Source organism: Lepisosteus oculatus, chromosome 5 (assembly GCF_040954835.1).
Source record: "Lepisosteus oculatus isolate fLepOcu1 chromosome 5, fLepOcu1.hap2, whole genome shotgun sequence".
Classification (NCBI taxonomy): domain Eukaryota; kingdom Metazoa; phylum Chordata; class Actinopteri; order Semionotiformes; family Lepisosteidae; genus Lepisosteus; species Lepisosteus oculatus.
This window is the reverse complement of record NC_090700.1, coordinates 23,073,760-23,092,477: the sequence shown is the minus strand read 5'-3', so window position 1 is coordinate 23,092,477 and position 18,718 is coordinate 23,073,760. Positions and strand designations below refer to the sequence as shown.

At 44.3% G+C, this 18,718-nt stretch overlaps 2 long non-coding RNA genes across 2 annotated transcripts; both read right to left on the bottom strand.

The window, feature by feature from the left end:
* Positions 1-310: 310 nt before the first annotated feature.
* Positions 311-2,652, bottom strand: LOC138239137 (uncharacterized). The gene is made up of 5 exons (XR_011189558.1): positions 2,552-2,652; positions 1,395-1,494; positions 1,195-1,256; positions 687-783; positions 311-457 (listed from the first exon to the last, which is right to left on the bottom strand). It is a non-coding gene; the product is annotated as an uncharacterized lncRNA (long non-coding RNA).
* Positions 2,653-10,764: 8,112 nt separating this feature from the next.
* LOC138239136 (uncharacterized) lies at positions 10,765-13,846 on the bottom strand. Its single transcript, XR_011189557.1, has 6 exons — positions 13,601-13,846; positions 12,428-12,527; positions 12,228-12,289; positions 11,720-11,816; positions 11,329-11,490; positions 10,765-11,217 (listed from the first exon to the last, which is right to left on the bottom strand). It is a non-coding gene; the product is annotated as an uncharacterized lncRNA (long non-coding RNA).
* Between the last annotated feature and the right edge of the window lie 4,872 nt (positions 13,847-18,718).

Sequence of the window (18,718 nt, the reverse complement as noted above, 5' to 3'; positions counted from 1 at the left end):
ACGACGACACTAAAAACAAGACTGAAACTTTTCATTGAAATACTGGACGAGATTGTGCATATTCAATGGATTTCTCCTGGTGCTTTTTTTCATCAGTCTTTTCATATTCTTGTTCTCTACTCAGGTGTCTCCTGTTCCTTTGGTGATGTCTGCTGTACACACATGGCATCATACACTTGAGCAAAGTGTGATACCACCGTTTGTTCTTCTAAAATAAAGATGAACATTGACAAAAGTCAGAAGCACTCTTTTCTTTGACAGACGAACAAAACAATGCAAGAATAACCATACTCTCTGTTCCTTACTCATTTCTACCTACCTGTTTGACCACTTTGTCTGCTTCAGTCAGGACAGGGTGCTGGGGCTGACTCTGAGCAATCTGAGAAGAGCTCTCTGTGATCTTCTCCCCTACAGTGGCTACATTGTACTCCGGTAAGTTCCTCGGTCCTTTTTGGGACTTGAAAGGGTAGAATCATTTTGTGACTACATTTCATTGTCATGCACTGATATGTTCTGGTTTGTGTTCGATTACTGCAGGCGTTCAAGTACATTCTTTTTGTTCTAGATTGGCAGTGTTTGAGAGGGTAGGAACTTGTCATATTCTCAACTTATTTTCTCTATGAGACTCTGAATGCTCTGTAAACATACTATTTTAGCAATTCTTAGAAATCTGAAAGCAGTGTTACCTGTATCATTTTTTGTCTTGGTAGTAGTATTGCAGCTCCAACATCAGCACTTAAATAATGGTTTGTGATGTTACTTGTCCTTGGAGTTAGTATACTCCTGAGAAGTCAAGAGAAATCTTATGTAAGCATTAATTATGTTTCGCTTTTGAAAGCAAAGTACGTGTCAAGTACTTTGAAGGCATTTGTTGATACTTTTAAGCACTTTCGTTGATTATTATTATCCTTCAATTAGTTATTACAAGTCCAACATTCTCTACATGATCTCACTCCATATTCAGAATGTGGGAATACAGTTGTTTTAAGGAAATGCCACTGAATAGATAGTAGCTGCACTCTACAAAGATGAATTTGCTAATTAATCAGTCAGGGACACAGCTTATACTTCAGTAGTCTTGGATCATGTAATGATGATTATTGTACTTTATAACTAGCAAAATCCCCATATCCTGTTCATTGCCCCTTTTTCAGTCATGTGGATTGACTTATGCCTGAAGTGGTTAATTCTCACCTTGACATCTCATAGAACAACTGAATCTCTACCAAGGGTGAATGTGTCCTTCCTCTTAATATCTAAAAGAAAAGGTTAAAATTCATTGAAGCAAAATGCAACAACCCAAAATGTTGTGGAGGTCGTTTCCACAGTTATTTCATATGACAGTGCTTGGAGTGAAACTACATGACCATGGTGAAGAAGTAAAAACACTTTACCTTGTTCCTCCTGACTGATGTCCTTATGCGTGTTTTGCACAGTTGAGCGTTTTGTGTCTTGTCGTCTGTGTAGGCAACAGGCATCTTCCCTGGGATAGAACTAGATGATATTTAGACACGTTAATTTGACTTCTCCATTGCTCACATTGATGTGGATATGATTATAATGCTCTGTTTTGTGGGCTTCCCAAGAAAACAATAAATCCCTTACTACTTGTTTGAAATGCAGTAGCACAGATCCTAACAAATACAAGAAAGAGAATATCATTCCTGTTTTGAAAAAACTTCACTGGTCACCTGTATTATCTAGGATAAATTTGAAAGTTCTTTTACTTGTTTTTAAAGCTTTAAGCGACCTAGCACGTCTGTACCTTACTGAATGTCTGTCTTCATATGTTCCTATACGTGACCTGAGATCTGCACATACTGGCCTACTGCAAATACCACACGTGAAATGCAGAAAGAGTGGAGAGGCTGCTTTTTGTTTTTATGCTTCTAAATTATGAAACTCACTTCCACTTTTTATTAGGCAGTCAAGCTGGGTACATTGTTTTAAAAAACATTTGAAAATGTTGCTTTTAGTTAAAGTGGTTCTTTGTTCTTTCTATTTATGTTTCTTGTTTTAGTTCTCTTTAATTGTTCTTATTTTATTACGACTTTCCTAATTTTTATTTATTTAATTGACATGTATGTTGCTTTACTGTATTGCTGTATTTTCCGTTACAACTGAAAGTATATCTCTCAATTTTAATATTTTATTTTTACGCTTGGTTTTTAAAGCACTAAAGCACTATTTGTATGAAAGGTGCTCTATAAATAAAGTTTATTATTATTATTTTTAATAGTATTATTATACTTTGTTACATTTTTGGTTAGGACAAAGATTCTAGTAGAGGTGGCCTCTTTTACCCCGTTCCAAAAAATTGGAAAACTACCTTCAGAATACACTGACAATGACCATCTACTGTCTCCTCTAACTGTGTATTGTCATCATGCATATCTTGTGTATTATTTATTGTAGTTGGTTTTGTCATTCTGTAAAGAAGCCACCTTTCAAGGCACTATATAAAATAATGTTTGTTATTATTATTTACATTTTTCATCGTAAAATCTGGCGAAGAGTCTTAAGAGAATATCAAAGAACACGTTGCTCTTACCTTTCCATTCCAAGAAATGCCCTCAGCTCGGATTGCAGAGATTGACCTCTCTGTCTCAAATTCTGAGAAACATAGACTCGATTGAAAAATGACCATTTCCTAAGATTCACATAACATCACCAGTCAACATTTGCCACTTGACATCAATAGAAACCATAGAGTACATGACATTTCCAATCAGTTTTCTTTCAAGGTACAATAGCAGTCGCCTTGCCAGAAGAGTTATACTGCGGTAGATAAATATTACAAATGTCAGATACACGCAGAGTTGTTTGGATTACTATGAAAAGATTGGCAAATATATTTATGTTCATTATATTCCTTGGAGTGACAGAGCTAAAGAGAAAAAAAATACTTACCTTTATCTCTGCAGACAGGATTGCAAGGGATTCCCTTATACTGGGTTCCTATATAACAAATAATACATTATTCAAAAAACATGATATTTCTCTGTACATTGGCAGCATGATTGTTTATCATTACAATTTTAGTTAGCTTTAATTTTGTAAACCCCAAGTAAACATAGTTTGTGCCTTTCTCTGAACTTTTTGGCATTTCAATTCAGTTGTTTGTAAGCTTATTTTACAGTTGCTAGGTTGATGGAGTTCCTGAACGGTGCAGTATTTCTTTTGGGTTTGGTGCGAATCATATTCTAGCGGTTGGGGGAAAAAAGCACAGGTGCCATCCCACCATTAAACCCTGAAACTTACCTTTGCCGATTCTTCAACTAAACCAGACATGTTAACTAAGTGTTACAGTATGTTTCAAAGTGTGTATTTTAGCAAACACAACTGAAGTTCTGTTGTCTCCTTGGAGACACCTGGAACTGGTGTGATGCTGGTTCTATGACATCATTCGTTCTAAATGTAAATGCAGGTATTGGCACAACATAGTAAATTGATGTAAAGTTATGGATCCATTTATGATTTTCACTCAGTTTGAAAGAGTTCCTGTCGTGTGGTTAAACTTTGTGTTACGGAGGGTTAACTGGGGTTCTGGCTACTAGTTAGGCTTGGTCATTCAGTCATCTGCTTCATGAAATAGGAAGCTAAGAGATCTGTGTTTTAGTTTTTCTGTTTGTTTTTGTTTCATAGAATAAGAAATGTTTCATTAATATTAGTAATAGAGTAGCTGTTTCTCTAAACAGTGTGTGTCAGTTTGCACTGCAGGTGTGCCAGGTAGAGACCATTTAAGAACCAAAAAATATGCTGTCATTTACTGCCGTGGCTAATTTCTGTTAACCTTGTCTCTCACTCACTTTGATGAGCAAAATGTTCATACATTAAGCATACATTTCTGATTGGTCAGAAGAAGCTTCTTAACATATAAGGTATAAACAAAGTCAGAAAGTTAGGCACTTAGGTCAGCCTTAGGCAGTTAACCAAGACCATAATCCGATAAGAAGCTATTCCCTTTCATGTTGCTAAATCACATGTAGGATACATGAGTTACACCTCCACTTAAGAGACCTTAAAGAAACCTTGGCCAGCCAGGAGTGTAGAAAACCGTAAAACAGTTCTTGAGGACCTAATTGTTAACTCTTAACAGGCAAAGGTTCCTTCAGTCCTATGAGAAATATTTTAGAATTGAACTAAAGTGTGTTTCCGATACAGGAGCATATGTCTGTCAGGGCCTATTGGAGAGGCCCTGCATGAGAACCCCTGGCTGCAGTTCCACATCCCCCTGAAAGTAAAGAGAGCCATAAGCACGGAGCTAAGGACACTGCTCCAGGACATGCTGGCTGTCGATCCTGACCAGCGACCAGAAGCCATCCAGCTGAAGAAGCAAGTCAGGCAAGCCATGGCACGAGAGAAAACATCTTTGTAGTGACTGATAGCAAGATGTCCGTGACCAAGGGCAATTCGTCTGAGTAAAGTCTGATTTCATTTTTATGTCCCGAAAGGCCACTGCCTTTGTGCTGTAGATTTCTGATTTAGACGGGCATTTCTATGGACAACTTTGACTTTTCTGTGGGTCCAATGAAAATACGTTTTTTAACTTATTCTTTGTTACAGTTTTCAAAAGTTTAAAGACATTCACTGAGTTGACGATAAAGGGAAAGTTTAATCTTTCACCTCTTCGATGGTAGGCTGGTCAGAGGTATATGTGTCTACATGTCTTCATTCTCCATGTTTGTAAGTATGGAGATTTTGTATTGTGTGCTTTTGTACTGTTCTGCTTTATTGAAAGAAATCAGATGCTCTTCCTGAAGTCTGAATTTTTGGTGGGGGATTTTACAATTTTAACTGTTTCAAAACATTTTAAGGTTTAAGTGGTAGCCTGGTACGGTGAAGTGCGCTGGCAGCTGTGTGATGCAGTGGTGGCCGGGCATAGTGAGGTGCACTGGCAGCTGTGTGGTGTGACGTAGTGCTGGCCGGGTACGGTGAGGTGCGATGGCAGCTGTGTGGTGTGACGCAGTGGTGGCCTGGCACGGTGAGGTGCGCTGGCAGCTGTGTGGTGTGACGCAGTGCTGGCCTGGCACGGTGAGGTGCGCTGGCAGCTGTGTGACGCAGTGGTGGCTTGGTACGGTGAGGTGCGCTTGCAGCTGTGTGGTTTGACGCAGGTGGCCTGGTACAGTGAGGTGTACTGGCAGATGTGTGATGGAGTGGTGGCCTGGCACGGTGAGGTGCGCTGGCAGCTGTGTGGTTTGACACACTGGTGGCCTTTCATGGTCAGGTGCGTTGGCAGTTGTGTAGTGTGACGCAGTGGTGGCCTGGCACGGTGAAGTGCGCTGGGAACTGTATAACGCAGTGGTGGCCTGGCACTGTGAAGTGCGCTTGCAGCTGTGTGGTTTGACGCAGTGGTGGGCTGGCATGGTGAGGTGCGCTGGCAGCTGTGTGGTGTGACGCAGTGGTGGCCTGGCTCGGTGAAGTGCACTGGCAGATGTGTGATATGTGACGCAGTGGTGGCCTGGCATTGTGAGGTGCGCTGGGAGCTGTGTGATGCATTGGTGGCTGGGAACAGTGAGTTGCACTGGCAATTGTGTGGTGTGAGGCAGTGGTGGCCTGGCACGTCGAGGTGCGCTGGCAGCTGTGTGACGCGGTGGTGGCTGGGCACAGTGAGGTGCACTTGCAATTGTGTGTGTGACATAGTGGTGGCCTGGCACGGTGAGGTACGTTGGCAGCTGTGTAGTGTGACGCATTGGTGGCCTGGCACGGTGAGGTGCGCTGGCAGTTGTGTAGTATAACGCAGTGGTGGCCTGGCACGGTGAGGTGCGCTGGCAGTTGTGTAGTGCGACACAGTGGTGGCCTGATACAGTGAGGTGCGCTTGCAGCTGTGTGACGCAGTGGTGGCCTTTCATGGTGAGGTGCATTGGCAGTTGTGTAGTGTGACGGCGTGGTGGGCTGGTACGGTGAGATGCGCTGGCAGCTGCGTGATGCAGTTGTGGCCGGGTACTGTGAGGTGCGCTGGCAGCTGCGTGATGCAGTTGTGGCCGGGTACTGTGAGGTGCACTGGCAGCTGTGTGGTGTGATGCAGTGGTGGCCTGGCTCGGTGAGGTGCGCTGGCGGGTGTGTGATGCAGTTGTGGCCGGGCACAGTGAGGTGCGATGGCAGCTGTGTGACGCAGTGGTGGCCTAGCACGGTGAGGTGCGCTGGGATCTGTGTGGTGTGATGCAGTGGTGGCCGGGCACGGTGAGGTGCGCTGGCAAGTGTGTGATTCAGTGGTTTCCTGGTACAGTGAGGTGTGCTGGCAGCTGTGTGACGTAGTGGTGGCCGGGCAGTGTGAGGTGCGCTGGCAGCTGTATGATGCAGTGGTGGCCTGGAACTGTGAAGTGTGCTGCCAGCTGTGTGGTGTGACGAAGTGGTGGCCTGGCACGGTGAGATGCGCTGGCATCTGTGTGACGCAGTGGTGGCTGGGCACAGTGAGGTGCACTGGCAATTGTGTGTGTGACGTAGTGATGGCCTGGCACGGTGAGGTGCGTTGGCAGCTGTGTAGTGCGACGCATTGGTGGCCTGGCACGGTGAGGTGCGCTGGCAGTTGTGTAGTGTAACGCAGTGGTGGCCTGGCACGGTGAGGTGCGCTGGCAGTTGTGTAGTGCGACACAGTGGTGGCCTGATACAGTGAGGTGCGCTTGCAGCTGTGTGATGCATTGGTGGCCTGGCACAGTGAGGTGCACTGGCAATTGTGTGTGTGATGCAGTGGTGGCCTTTCATGGTGAGGTGCATTGGCAGTTGTGTAGTGTGACGCAGTGGTGGGTTGACATGGTGAGGTGCGCTGGCAGCTGTGTGGTGTGACGCAGTGGTGGCCTGGCACTGTGAGGTGCGCTGCCAGCTGTGTGATGCATTGGTGGCTTGGCACAGTGAGGTGCACTGGCAATTGTGTGTGTGACACAGTGGTGGCCTGGTACGGTGAGGTGCGCTTGCAGCTGTTTGGTGTGATGCAGTGGTGGCCTGGCACGGTGAGGTGCACTGGCAGATGTGTGATGCATTAGTGGCTGGGCACAGTGAGGTGCACTGGCAATTGTGTGTGTGACGCAGTGGTGGCCTTTCATGGTGAGGTGCATTGGCAGCTGTGTAGTGTGACGCAGTGGTGGCCAGGCACGGTGAGGTGCGCTTGCAGTTGTGTAGTGTGACGCAGTGGTGGCCTGGTACTGTGAGGTGCGCTTGCAGCTGTGTGGTTTGATGCAGTGGTGGGCTGGCATGGTGAGGTGCGCTGGCAGCTGTGTGGTGTGACCCAGTGGTGGCCTGGTATGGTGAGGTGCACTGGTAGATGTGTGATATGTGATGCAGTGGTGGCCTGGCACTGCGAGGTGCGCTGGCAGTTTTGTGATGGATTGGTGGCTTGGCACAGTGAGGTGCACTGGCAATTGTGTGGTGTGACGCAGTGGTTGCCTGGCACGGTGAGATGCGCTGGCAGCTGTGTGATTCAGTGGTAAAAGGATCACAGTGAGGTGCACTGGCAGCTGTGTGGTATGACGCAGTGGTGGCCTTGCAAGGTGAGGTGCGCTGGCAGCTGTGTGACGCAGTGGTGGCCTGGTACAGTGAGGTGTGCTCGCCCCTGTGTGACGCAGTGGTGGCCTGGCACGGTGAGGTGCGCTTTCAGCTGTGTGACGCAGTGGTGCCCTGGCACAGTGAGGTGCACTGGCAGGTGTGTGGTATGACGCAGTGGTGGCCTGGTACGGTGTGGTGCGCTGGCAGTTGTGTGGTGTGACGCAGTGGTGGCCTGTTATGGTGAGGTGCGTTGGCAGCTGTGTGACGCAGTGGTGGCCTGGTACGGTGAGGTGTGCTGGCAGCTGTGTGATGCACTGGTGGCCTGGAACAGTGAGGTGCGCTGGCAGGTGTGTGGTATGACACAGTGGTGGCCTGGCACGGTGAGATGCGCTGGGAGTTGTGTGACGCAGCTGTGGCTGGGCACGGTGAGGTGCGCTGGCAGCTGTGTGATGTAGTGGTGCCCTGTTATGGTGAGGTGTGCTGACATCTGTGTGACGCAGTGGTGGCCTGGCATGGTGAGGTGTGCTGGGAGTTGTGTGACGCAGTAGTGGCTTGGCACGGTGAGGTGCGCTTTCAGCTGTGTGACGCAGTGGTGGCCTGTCACAGTGAGGTGGGATGGCAGGTGTGTGGTATAACGCAGTGTAGGCCTGGCACAGTGAGGTGCGCTGGCAGCTGTGTGACGCAGTGGTGGCATGGTACGGTGAGGTGTGCTGGCAGCTGTGTGACGCAGTGGTGGCCTGGAACAATGAGGTGCGCTGGCAGGTGTGTGGTATGACGCAATGCTGGCCTGACACGGTTAGGTGCGCTGGCAGCTGTATGATGCAGTGGTGGCCTGGCACGGTGAAGTTCGCTTGCAGCTGTGTGGTTTGATGCAGTGGTGGCCTGACACGGTGAGGTGCGCTGGGAGCTGTGTGGTGTGACGCAGTGGTGGCCCAGCACGGTGAGGTGCGATGGCAGCTGTGTGACGCAGTGGTGGCCTAGCACGGTGAGGTGCGCTGGGATCTGTGTGGTGTGATGCAGTGGTGGCCGGGCACGGTGAGGTGCGCTGGCAAGTGTGTGACGCAGTGGTTTCCTGGTACAGTGAGGTGCGCTGGCAGCTGTATGATGCAGTGGTGGCCTGGAACTGTGAAGTGTGCTGCCAGCTGTGTGGTGTGACGCAGTGGTGGCCTGGCACGGTGAGATGCGCTGGCATCTGTGTGACGCAGTGGTGGCCTTGCATGGTCAGGTGCGCTGGCAGCTGTATGATGAAGATGTGGCCGGGTACGGTGAGGTGCACTGGCAGCTGTGTGGTGTGATGCAGTTGTGGCCGGGCAGGGTGAGTTTCGCTGGTAGCTGGGTGACGCATTGGTGGCCTGGAACGGTGAGGTGCGCTGCCAGCTGTGTGGTGTGACGCAGTGGTGTTCATCAGACACAAGTTCATCAGTGAAAAGACCACTGGCATTTTTCCTTCTCCCTACATTCTCAGAGCAGAATCGAATTTAATATTAGCATAATATTAACCTTGTCTCTCACTCACTTTGATGAGCAAAATGTTCATACATTAAGCATACATTTCTGATTGGTCAGAAGAAGCTTCTTAACATATAAGGTATAAACAAAGTCAGAAAGTTAGGCACTTAGGTCAGCCTTAGGCAGTTAACCAAGACCATAATCCGATAAGAAGCTATTCCCTTTCATGTTGCTAAATCACATGTAGGATACATGAGTTACACCTCCACTTAAGAGACCTTAAAGAAACCTTGGCCAGCCAGGAGTGTAGAAAACCGTAAAACAGTTCTTGAGGACCTAATTGTTAACTCTTAACAGGCAAAGGTTCCTTCAGTCCTATGAGAAATATTTTAGAATTGAACTAAAGTGTGTTTCCGATACAGGAGCATATGTCTGTCAGGGCCTATTGGAGAGGCCCTGCATGAGAACCCCTGGCTGCAGTTCCACATCCCCCTGAAAGTAAAGAGAGCCATAAGCACGGAGCTAAGGACACTGCTCCAGGACATGCTGGCTGTCGATCCTGACCAGCGACCAGAAGCCATCCAGCTGAAGAAGCAAGTCAGGCAAGCCATGGCACGAGAGAAAACATCTTTGTAGTGACTGATAGCAAGATGTCCGTGACCAAGGGCAATTCGTCTGAGTAAAGTCTGATTTCATTTTTATGTCCCGAAAGGCCACTGCCTTTGTGCTGTAGATTTCTGATTTAGACGGGCATTTCTATGGACAACTTTGACTTTTCTGTGGGTCCAATGAAAATACGTTTTTTAACTTATTCTTTGTTACAGTTTTCAAAAGTTTAAAGACATTCACTGAGTTGACGATAAAGGAAAAGTTTCATCTTTCACCTCTTCAAAGGTAGGCCGGTCAGAGGTACAATATATGTCTTCATGTCTTCATCCTCCATGTTTGTAACTACAGGTTTCACAGTGTTGAGCTAAGACACAAAAACACCTACAAATGGCAGTTCCAAATGTATCAAATGTATAAACCTGGGCTGAAAAAGTGTGTACAGTATATACTCTGTGTAGGTCTGATAAAAGTATTCGAGTCAAAGTGTCATATGGATACAAATTCTCATGATTTTGTATTGTGTGTTTTTTCTCTGTTCTGCTTTATTGAAAGAAATCAGATGCTCTTCCTGAAACTTACCTTAGCTGATTCTTCAGCTAAACCAGACAGACTTCTGAAATTCTCAAATATTATCAAATCTTGTTGGTGTAGAGGTGGTGGAGCCCATTACCAACAGACTCACAGCTGAAATTGCTGTGAAAAGGGCTTCTACCAAATATTAACATGTGGGTGAAAATGTATACAATTCTAATATTTCCTTTTTTCCCATTGAAAGTATAACATATGTGGTGTGTGAAAGAGGTCCTCATTTAATTGCATGAAACTCTGGCACTGGCGCAACAAACTGAACAAAGTTCAAGGGGGTATACACTTTCTGTAGACACTTTATTTCCTCTTTTTCCATACTCTAAGAAATGATTTCGGAAACCTGTGGGACACTGTAGGTCATTATACATGAGCCTCTTTCTGCACCTTTTAAGCCATTGAAACCTAGTTGCCTTGTTACAAGGTCTAATATTACAGTAGGTGTGGTTTCCGTCTCCTAATTTGTGAGAATGATCAAATTGGGGAATAAGTTGTAGGGAATACCACTCTTGCACTTCTAAGAAAAGACTATCTCAAATGAAACTCGCTATAGAAAGACATCTTGTTGAAAAATTCTTCATTTTTTGTAATTTCTAAAGAAAAAACATTCATCAAGTCCTTCACAAATGTTTTGTTTGTGACTTTCTCTGTTGTTCCCTTTCACACTCAACTGAACTATGTGTTATGTCTTGTAAACGTAATCAAACATTTCACTTAGGTGTGTGGGTTAACACAAACCCATATTGTATGAAACATTCAGTTTTTCATTCCCGTTTTTTCTAACAATTGCATCCATGCTAGGACTACAGTAAACAACACTTTTTACTAAAGTAAATGAAAGTGTTCATTAAACAAGACACGTTGTTTTAAATGTATGCAATACAACGACACTAAAAACAACACTGAAACTTTTCATTGAAATACTGGACGAGATTGTGCATATTCAATGGATTTCTCCTGGTGCTTTTTTTCATCAGTCTTTTCATATTCTTGTTCTCTACTCAGGTGTCTCCTGTTCCTTTGGTGATGTCTGCTGTACACACATGGCATCATACACTTGAGCAAAGTGTGATACCACCGTTTGTTCTTCTCCTAAAATAAAGATGAACATTGACAAAAGTCAGAAGCACTCTTTTCTTTGACAGACGAACAAAACAATGCAAGAATAACCATACTCTCTGTTCCTTACTCATTTCTACCTACCTGTTTGACCACTTTGTCTGCTTCAGTCAGGACAGGGTGCTGGGGCTGACTCTGAGCAATCTGAGAAGAGCTCTCTGTGATCTTCTCCCCTACAGTGGCTACATTGTACTCTGTTTGAAATCCAGGTATCGCCTCCGGTAAGTTCCTCGGTTCTTTTTGGGACTTGAAAGGGTAGAATCATTTTGTGACTACATTTCATTGTCATGCACTGATATGTTCTGGTTTGTGTTCGATTACTGCAGGCGTTCAAGTACCTTCTTTTTGTTCTAGATTGGCAGTGTTTGAGATGGTAGGAACTTGTCATATTCTCAACTTATTTTCTCTATGAGACTCTGAATGCTCTGTAAACATACTATTTTAGCAATTCTTAGAAGTCTGAAAGCAGTGTTACCTGTATCATTTTTTGTCTTGGTAGTAGTATTGCAGCTCCAACATCAGCACTTAAATAATGGTTTGTGATGTTACTTGTCCTTGGAGTTAGTATACTCCTGAGAAGTCAAGAGAAATCTTATGTAAGCATTAATTATGTTTCACTTTTGAAAGCAAAGTACGTGTCAAGTACTTTGAAGGCATTTGTTGATACTTTTAAGCACTTTCGTTGATTATTATTATCCTTCAATTAGTTATTATAAGTCCAACATTCTCTACATGATCTCACTCCATATTCAGAATGTGGGAATACAGTTGTTTTAAGGAAATGCCACTGAATAGATAGTAGCTGCACTCTACAAAGATGAATTTGCTAATTAATCAGTCAGGGACACAGCTTATACTTCAGTAGTCTTGGATCATGTAATGATGATTATTGTACTTTATAACTAGCAAAATCCCCATATCCTGTTCATTGCCCCTTTTTCAGTCATGTGGATTGACTTATGCCTGAAGTGGTTAATTCTCACCTTGACATCTCATAGAACAACTGAATCTCTACCAAGGGTGAATGTGTCCTTCCTCTTAATGTCTAAAAGAAAAGGTTAAAATTCATTGAAGCAAAATGCAACAACCCAAAATGTTGGGGAGGTCGTTTCCACAGTTATTTCATATGGAAGTGCTTGGAATGAAACTACATGACCATGGTGAAGAAGTAAAAACACTTTACCTTGTTCCTCCTGACTGATGTCCTTATGCGTGTTTTGCACAGTTGAGCGTTTTGTGTCTTGTCGTCTGTGTAGGCAACAGCCCTCTTCCCTGGGATAGAACTAGATGATATTTAGACACGTTAATTTGACTTCTCCATTGCTCACATTGATGTGGATATGATTGTAATGCTCTGTTTTGTGGGCTTCCCAAGAAAACAATAAATCCCTTACTACTTGTTCGAAATGCAATAGCACAGATCCTAACAAATACAAGAAAGAGAATATCATTCCTGTTTTGAAAAAACTTCACTGGTCACCTGTATTATCTAGGATTAATTCTAAGTTCTCTAGTTATAAGTTCTTTTACTTGTTTTTAAAGCTTTAAATTATCTAGCATGTCTGTACCTTACTGAATGTCTGTCTTCATATGTTCCTATATGTGACCTGAGATCTGCACATACTGGCCTACTGCAAATACCACATGTGAAATGCAGAAAGAGTGGAGAGGCTGCTTTTTGTTTTTATGCTTCTAAATTATGAAACATGCTACCACTTTTTATTAGGCAGTCAAGCTCGGTACATTGTTTTAAAAAACATTTGAAAATACATTTTTTTAATTTTGCTTTTAGTTTAAGTGACTCTTTGTTCTTTCTATTTATGTTTCTATTTTTAGTTCTCTTTAATTGTTCTTATTTTATTACGACTTTCCTAATTTTTATTTATTTAATTGACATTTTCTGTATGTTGCTTTACTGTATTGCTGTGTTTTCCTTTACAACTGATAGTATATCTCTTAATTTTAATCTTTTATTTTTACGCTTGGTTTGTAAAGCACCAAAGCACTATTTGTATGAAAGGTGCTCTATAAATAAAGTTTTTTATTATTATTATACTTTGTTACACTTTTGGTTAGGACAAAGATTCTAGTAGAGGTGGCCTCTTTTACCCCGTTTCCAAAAATTGGAAAACTTCCTTCAGAATACACTGACAGTGACCATCTACTGTCTCCTCTAACTGTGTATTGTCATCATGCATATCTTGTGTATTATTTATTGTTGTTTTTTTTTCATTCTGTAAAGAAACCACCTTTCAAGGCGCTATATAAAATAATGTTTGTTATTATTATTTACATTTTTCATCGTTAAATCTGGCGAAGAGTCTTAAGAGAATATCAAAGAACACGTTGCTCTTACCTTTCCATTCCAAGAAATGCCCTCAGCTCGGATTGCAGAGATTGACCTCTCTGTCTCAAATTCTGAGAAACATAGACACGATTGAAAAATGACCATTAAGATTCACATAACATCACCAGTCAACATTTGCCACTTGACATCAATAGAAACCATAGAGTACATGACATTTCCAATCAGTTTTCTTTCAAGGTACAATACCAGTCACCTTGCCAGAAAAGTTATACTGCGGTAGATAAATATTATAAATGTCAGATACACACAGCGTTGTTTGGATTACTATGAAAAGATTGGCAAAGTATATTGATGTTCATTATATTTCTGGGAATGACAGAGCTAAAGAGAAAAAAATGCTAACCTTTATCTCTGCAGACAGGATCGCAAGGGATTCCATTATACTGGGTTCCTACAGTATATCATGGTGGTCTTGCCTTTTGCCAATTTACAGGCTTCCACCAAAGCTTTCAGTTCAGCTTGCTGAGCTGACGTGGGTACCTCAAATCTTCCCCCACATTGGATATCATGTTCTGTAGTCACAGCCCAACCCGCTTTTCTTAATTTATAAATGAGGTTCCATCAGTGAAGAGGATGAGGTCCTCATTCCCGAGTGGTTGCTCGGCTATTTTGACGCCCTCATCTTCTCCCATTGCCCAAACACCACAGCTGTGTTCTAACAGATAGGCTTCTGAGGGGTCAGGTAACAATGTGGCTGGATTTAGAGCTCCTTCACGTTCAGTAGCAATATTTGGAGCCTCTAACAAGACCTGCCACTTGCTCCATCGTATCGCATTAACCTGACTGACCCGATTCAGGGACATGGGGGTGTGTACTGCATGTGGGCATCGAACAATCAGTTGCTGATCTAGCACTATGTTATTAACTGCCTGCACTGCTAGACAGATGGCCTGAACGGCACGTAGACATGGTCCCCAGCCCCTTGCTACCTCGTCCAAGGATCCAGAGTCATACCCTACCGGGCGTTACCTACCCCCATGTTCCTGTGTAAGTACAGCTGTCCAAAATCCATTCTTTTCACTTACGTAGAGGTAGAATGGTTGATCCGTCTGAGGGAACCCCAATGCAGGAGCTTGTAACAGAGCTTGTTTTAAATAATTAAAAGCGTGTTCAGCTTCAGGACTCCAAGCAGTAGGATCAAGGGACCTCCCTCCCCCCTTTAATAGGTCTGTAAGTGGTTTGGCCCTTTCAGAAAAAGCATCAACCCAATTGCACAGACCCAGAAATGATCGAAGCTCTCTCACAGTGTTGGGACTAGGGTGTGTTCGGATTGCCTGGGCCCGATCTTCTGTCAATTCCCTCTTTCCCTGACTAATCTTCTGTCCCAAGTAAATTACGGTGTCTACGCATAACTGTGCTTTGCTATTACTAGCCTTGTGCCCTTTTTTAACCAAATGGTTAAGAATAATTTGGAGGTCCTACTTGTGGGTTTCCACGTCGGGAGACGCGATTAAAATATCATCCACATATTGGATAACGATGGAGGACACTGGGAGTTGCCTCCGAAGTGCCATGTGATACACGGTGGGGCTGTTATGAAACCCCTGCGGTAACCTGGTCCAAGTATATTGTTCTCCATCTACAACAAAAGCGAACCAATCTTGTAACTGTGGATGTAGAGGAACGGACCAGAACCCATTAGCCATGTCAATTACTGAAAACACCTGGTACTCAGGTATCAGCAGTTGAAAAATAGCAGAGGGATCTGCTACCAAGGGGGTAAGACGGTTGATGTGTTGATTAGCTTTTGAGTAATCAACTGTGAATCGACATGCTGCGCTGGCTTTCTTTACGGGCCATATTGGACTGTTGCTTGTACTATGTGTTTTTCGTACAATGCCTTGAGCCAATAGTTTTTGTATTACTGGTCGAACCCCTTCCTCCGCCTCTCTATTGATTTTATATGGTTTTGTGTATGGCGGGGAGTTCCCAGTAAATGTGGCGGGTTCCATATCCAGAAGCCCACATTCATCCTTATCCGTAGTTTAAATTGAATGTCCTTTTAGTTAGTCTGTTTGGAGGGACCAGATGTTTAACCTCCACCCTCTCCTCATGTACGGTAATGTAATTCCTTGTAAGTATTGCAGAGCATCCCAACCCAAAAGATTTGGGGTAGGTCCTACCCACATGACAGCATTAAATGTTACCTCCCCATCTCCTAGTCTAATCTCGAGTTTTTTAGTTTCTCTGAGTGTTATTCGATTGCCCCCTACACCAGTGGCCTCCAGCTCCCTCCCTGTGAATATGACACCACGCCGTTTGGCTTACTGTTCAGATAAACAAGATAATTGAGCCCCAGTGTCCCATAAAAGTGACATTTGAGTCCCATTAATTGTACATTGTAATTTGAGTTCCTTTTCACCTAGCTCCTGAGAAAGGTTGGGAGACCTCCTGGGAAAAACTAAGGTTGCTGCTGGAAGAGGTTAGTGGAGCCAGCAGGGGGGCGCTCACCCTGCAGTCTATGTGGGTCCTAATGCCCCAGTATAGTGACAGGGACACTATACTGTAAACAGGTGCCGTCCTTTGGATGAGACATAAAACCGAGGTCCTGACTCTCTGTGGTCATTAAAAATCCCAGGGCATTTCTCGAAAAGAGTAGGGGTGTAACCCCGGCGTCCTGGCCAAATTTCCCATTGGCCCTTACCAATCATGGCCTCCTAATAATCCCCATCTTTAAATTGGCTACATTACTCTGCTCTCCTCCCTACTGATAGCTGATCTGTGGTGAGCGTTCTGGCGCACTATGGCTGCCGTCGCATCATCCAGGTGGATGCTGCACATTGGTGGTGGTGGAGGGAAGTCCCCATTACCTGTAAAGCGCTTTGAATGGAGTGTCCAGAAAAGTGCTATATAAGTGAAAGCAATTGTTATTATTACTATTATTAAAGGCGTAGGGAGGCCACTAGGGGGAGTCCTAGTTTAAAAGATCCCTGATTGAGCATTTGTCTGCTTCACTTAGATCCTTTAATTGCGAAAACAGTTCTTTGTCCCTCTCGATTCGAGGGATTGAATGGGGGGTCGCGATATTTTCCACCCCTGCCTTCAATGGCCAATCTCTTTTTGCAATTGTTTTGAAAATGCCCAAAATCTTTACAAAAATGGCACTAACCTGCAGTAATTTCCCCTTTTGGACTAAATCGGGTGTCGGAGCTAGCTCCTCCCTTCTGCATGGGGGGTGTCTTCCCTGTTTGTATTGCCCGTAATTTAGCATACATATTGCTTACAATTTGCCGTGCCATTCGAACTATTTCCTAGAACTGCTTACTCGTATTTTGCCCTATTTCGGGTTCTTTCAGTTGAAGGGCTTTGGCTAAATCAGGCTTTAGGCCGATCAAATAAATTTGTTTAATTACAGCAAAGGTGTCGCTATTCACATCATCTTCGTCACTAAGTCCTGAACATTCCAGCCAGACTATGACGAAGTGGTCAGTGAAGTCAGCCAAATCCTCGCATTCTTTCTGCTGACACGCAGATATCTTTTTCCAATCTGTCTTTGGTGGGTAATTTTGTTTAAGCCATCGCCAAACCCATTCCCATCGCCCTCACCTGCCGTTATCCTCACACAATTGTCTAAGTTCTCCGACACACTTTTCCCCTGTCCTTCAGAGGATCATAGCGGCAGTCAGAAGAGTGATACCATAAGTATCTTTTAATTCCTGAAGCGCACTCCAGGTTCGCTGCATTTTTAATTTTGGGTGCGGTACTTCTCTAGCCCACCGGTCAATATCTTCCAGTTTTGGATTTGATAGTATGGGGGAATCAGGGAAGGTAGGTGTGAGTGCGGAACCCCTCGACGGGGTGCGAGACGGAGTTAGAGTGACGCTGTCATCAAAAGCGCAAGCCCCGCTACATCAAGTCCTTTCCCACTTCGGGTGAGAGTACAGATCTACGGTTGCCCTCCCTTTAAGAGGGGAGTCCTTGTTCCGTCTCTATCACACTCATACCAGGTGTCATCCCACTCAGGCCCCCCGTCTCCATATGGTCACTGTAGGAATTGATCCCAATTCTTTTCGTTTCCTGCCTGTCTGTTCCCCTGTGGGAGAGCAGGATATAATTTAGTTGACGGCTGTAAGAATTAACAGCGCGACCAGGAACTAATTCTTCCTTTAGTTTCTGATTCTCCTGCACTGCCTCTTTTAGCTTCTGCTCTAGCTCCTCTTTTGCAGCAAATAAATTATCTTTTCTTTCATTTAACGCTTTTATTTTTTCTGTAAACTCCTTTTCTTTTTTATCCCATTCTGATTTCTCCTTCATGCTAATCTGCCACCGCAGGTGTCGGCCGAGCACCAGGGCTGCAGCTAAACCTTTGTGGTTATACCAATACTTATACGCTTTCTTACAGGCATCTTCGCCCCAAACTCCTTCTGACAAACTCAGCTTCTTCCTTCTTCCTATATTTTTCCTCTCTTTCTGTCAACTTACACTCTTCCGATATATAATCAGACGCTTCCACCACTTTCCCAAACCACCAATTAGCACACATGTTCGGTCTCTTTAAGAGTTTACTTTGTCGTGTGTGAGGTAACAGCTCATACAGTAGGGGGATGCTTTCACTTGAAAATCCTGTGCATTACTGCACTCATTCAGCTAAGGGTGTCTGTTACCTCCAGATCTAAATGCCTCTCAGAGCCTTTAGAGAGGACTTACACCGCACTGTTCACAGACAAGGAACGAGACCTCAAAAACCCCCTTCCTTGGTCAGTAATTCACCATCCCCAGAACGCCAGCATCTCTGCTTTTGCCCTGGGGTGGACTTACGTACTGAGCTCAATCAGGGCGATTTTCGGGTCTCAACGTCCTGTAGCAGTGAGGCTTATTAATAAGGCAGAATTAAGTGTTTCTGTGCTTTCCCAAATGAGGCCTCATCTCTCTGTTCATCTCTGTGGTGCAGCCACAGAGAAACTATTCATGCAGGCTGATTTAAAGATGTTTTCTTTTGATAAGGGACAGCTCCCAAACGGGGATGCACTTAGCTAAGCCTGGCTATCATGATCAATTGTCATCCATTGGTGCCTATCTGTCTAGGGAGTGCCAGTTGGACATCTGGACTGCATTCCTAAGTGTCAGGAGTAAGTGACTCATATCTCACCTTGATCAACCAATCAG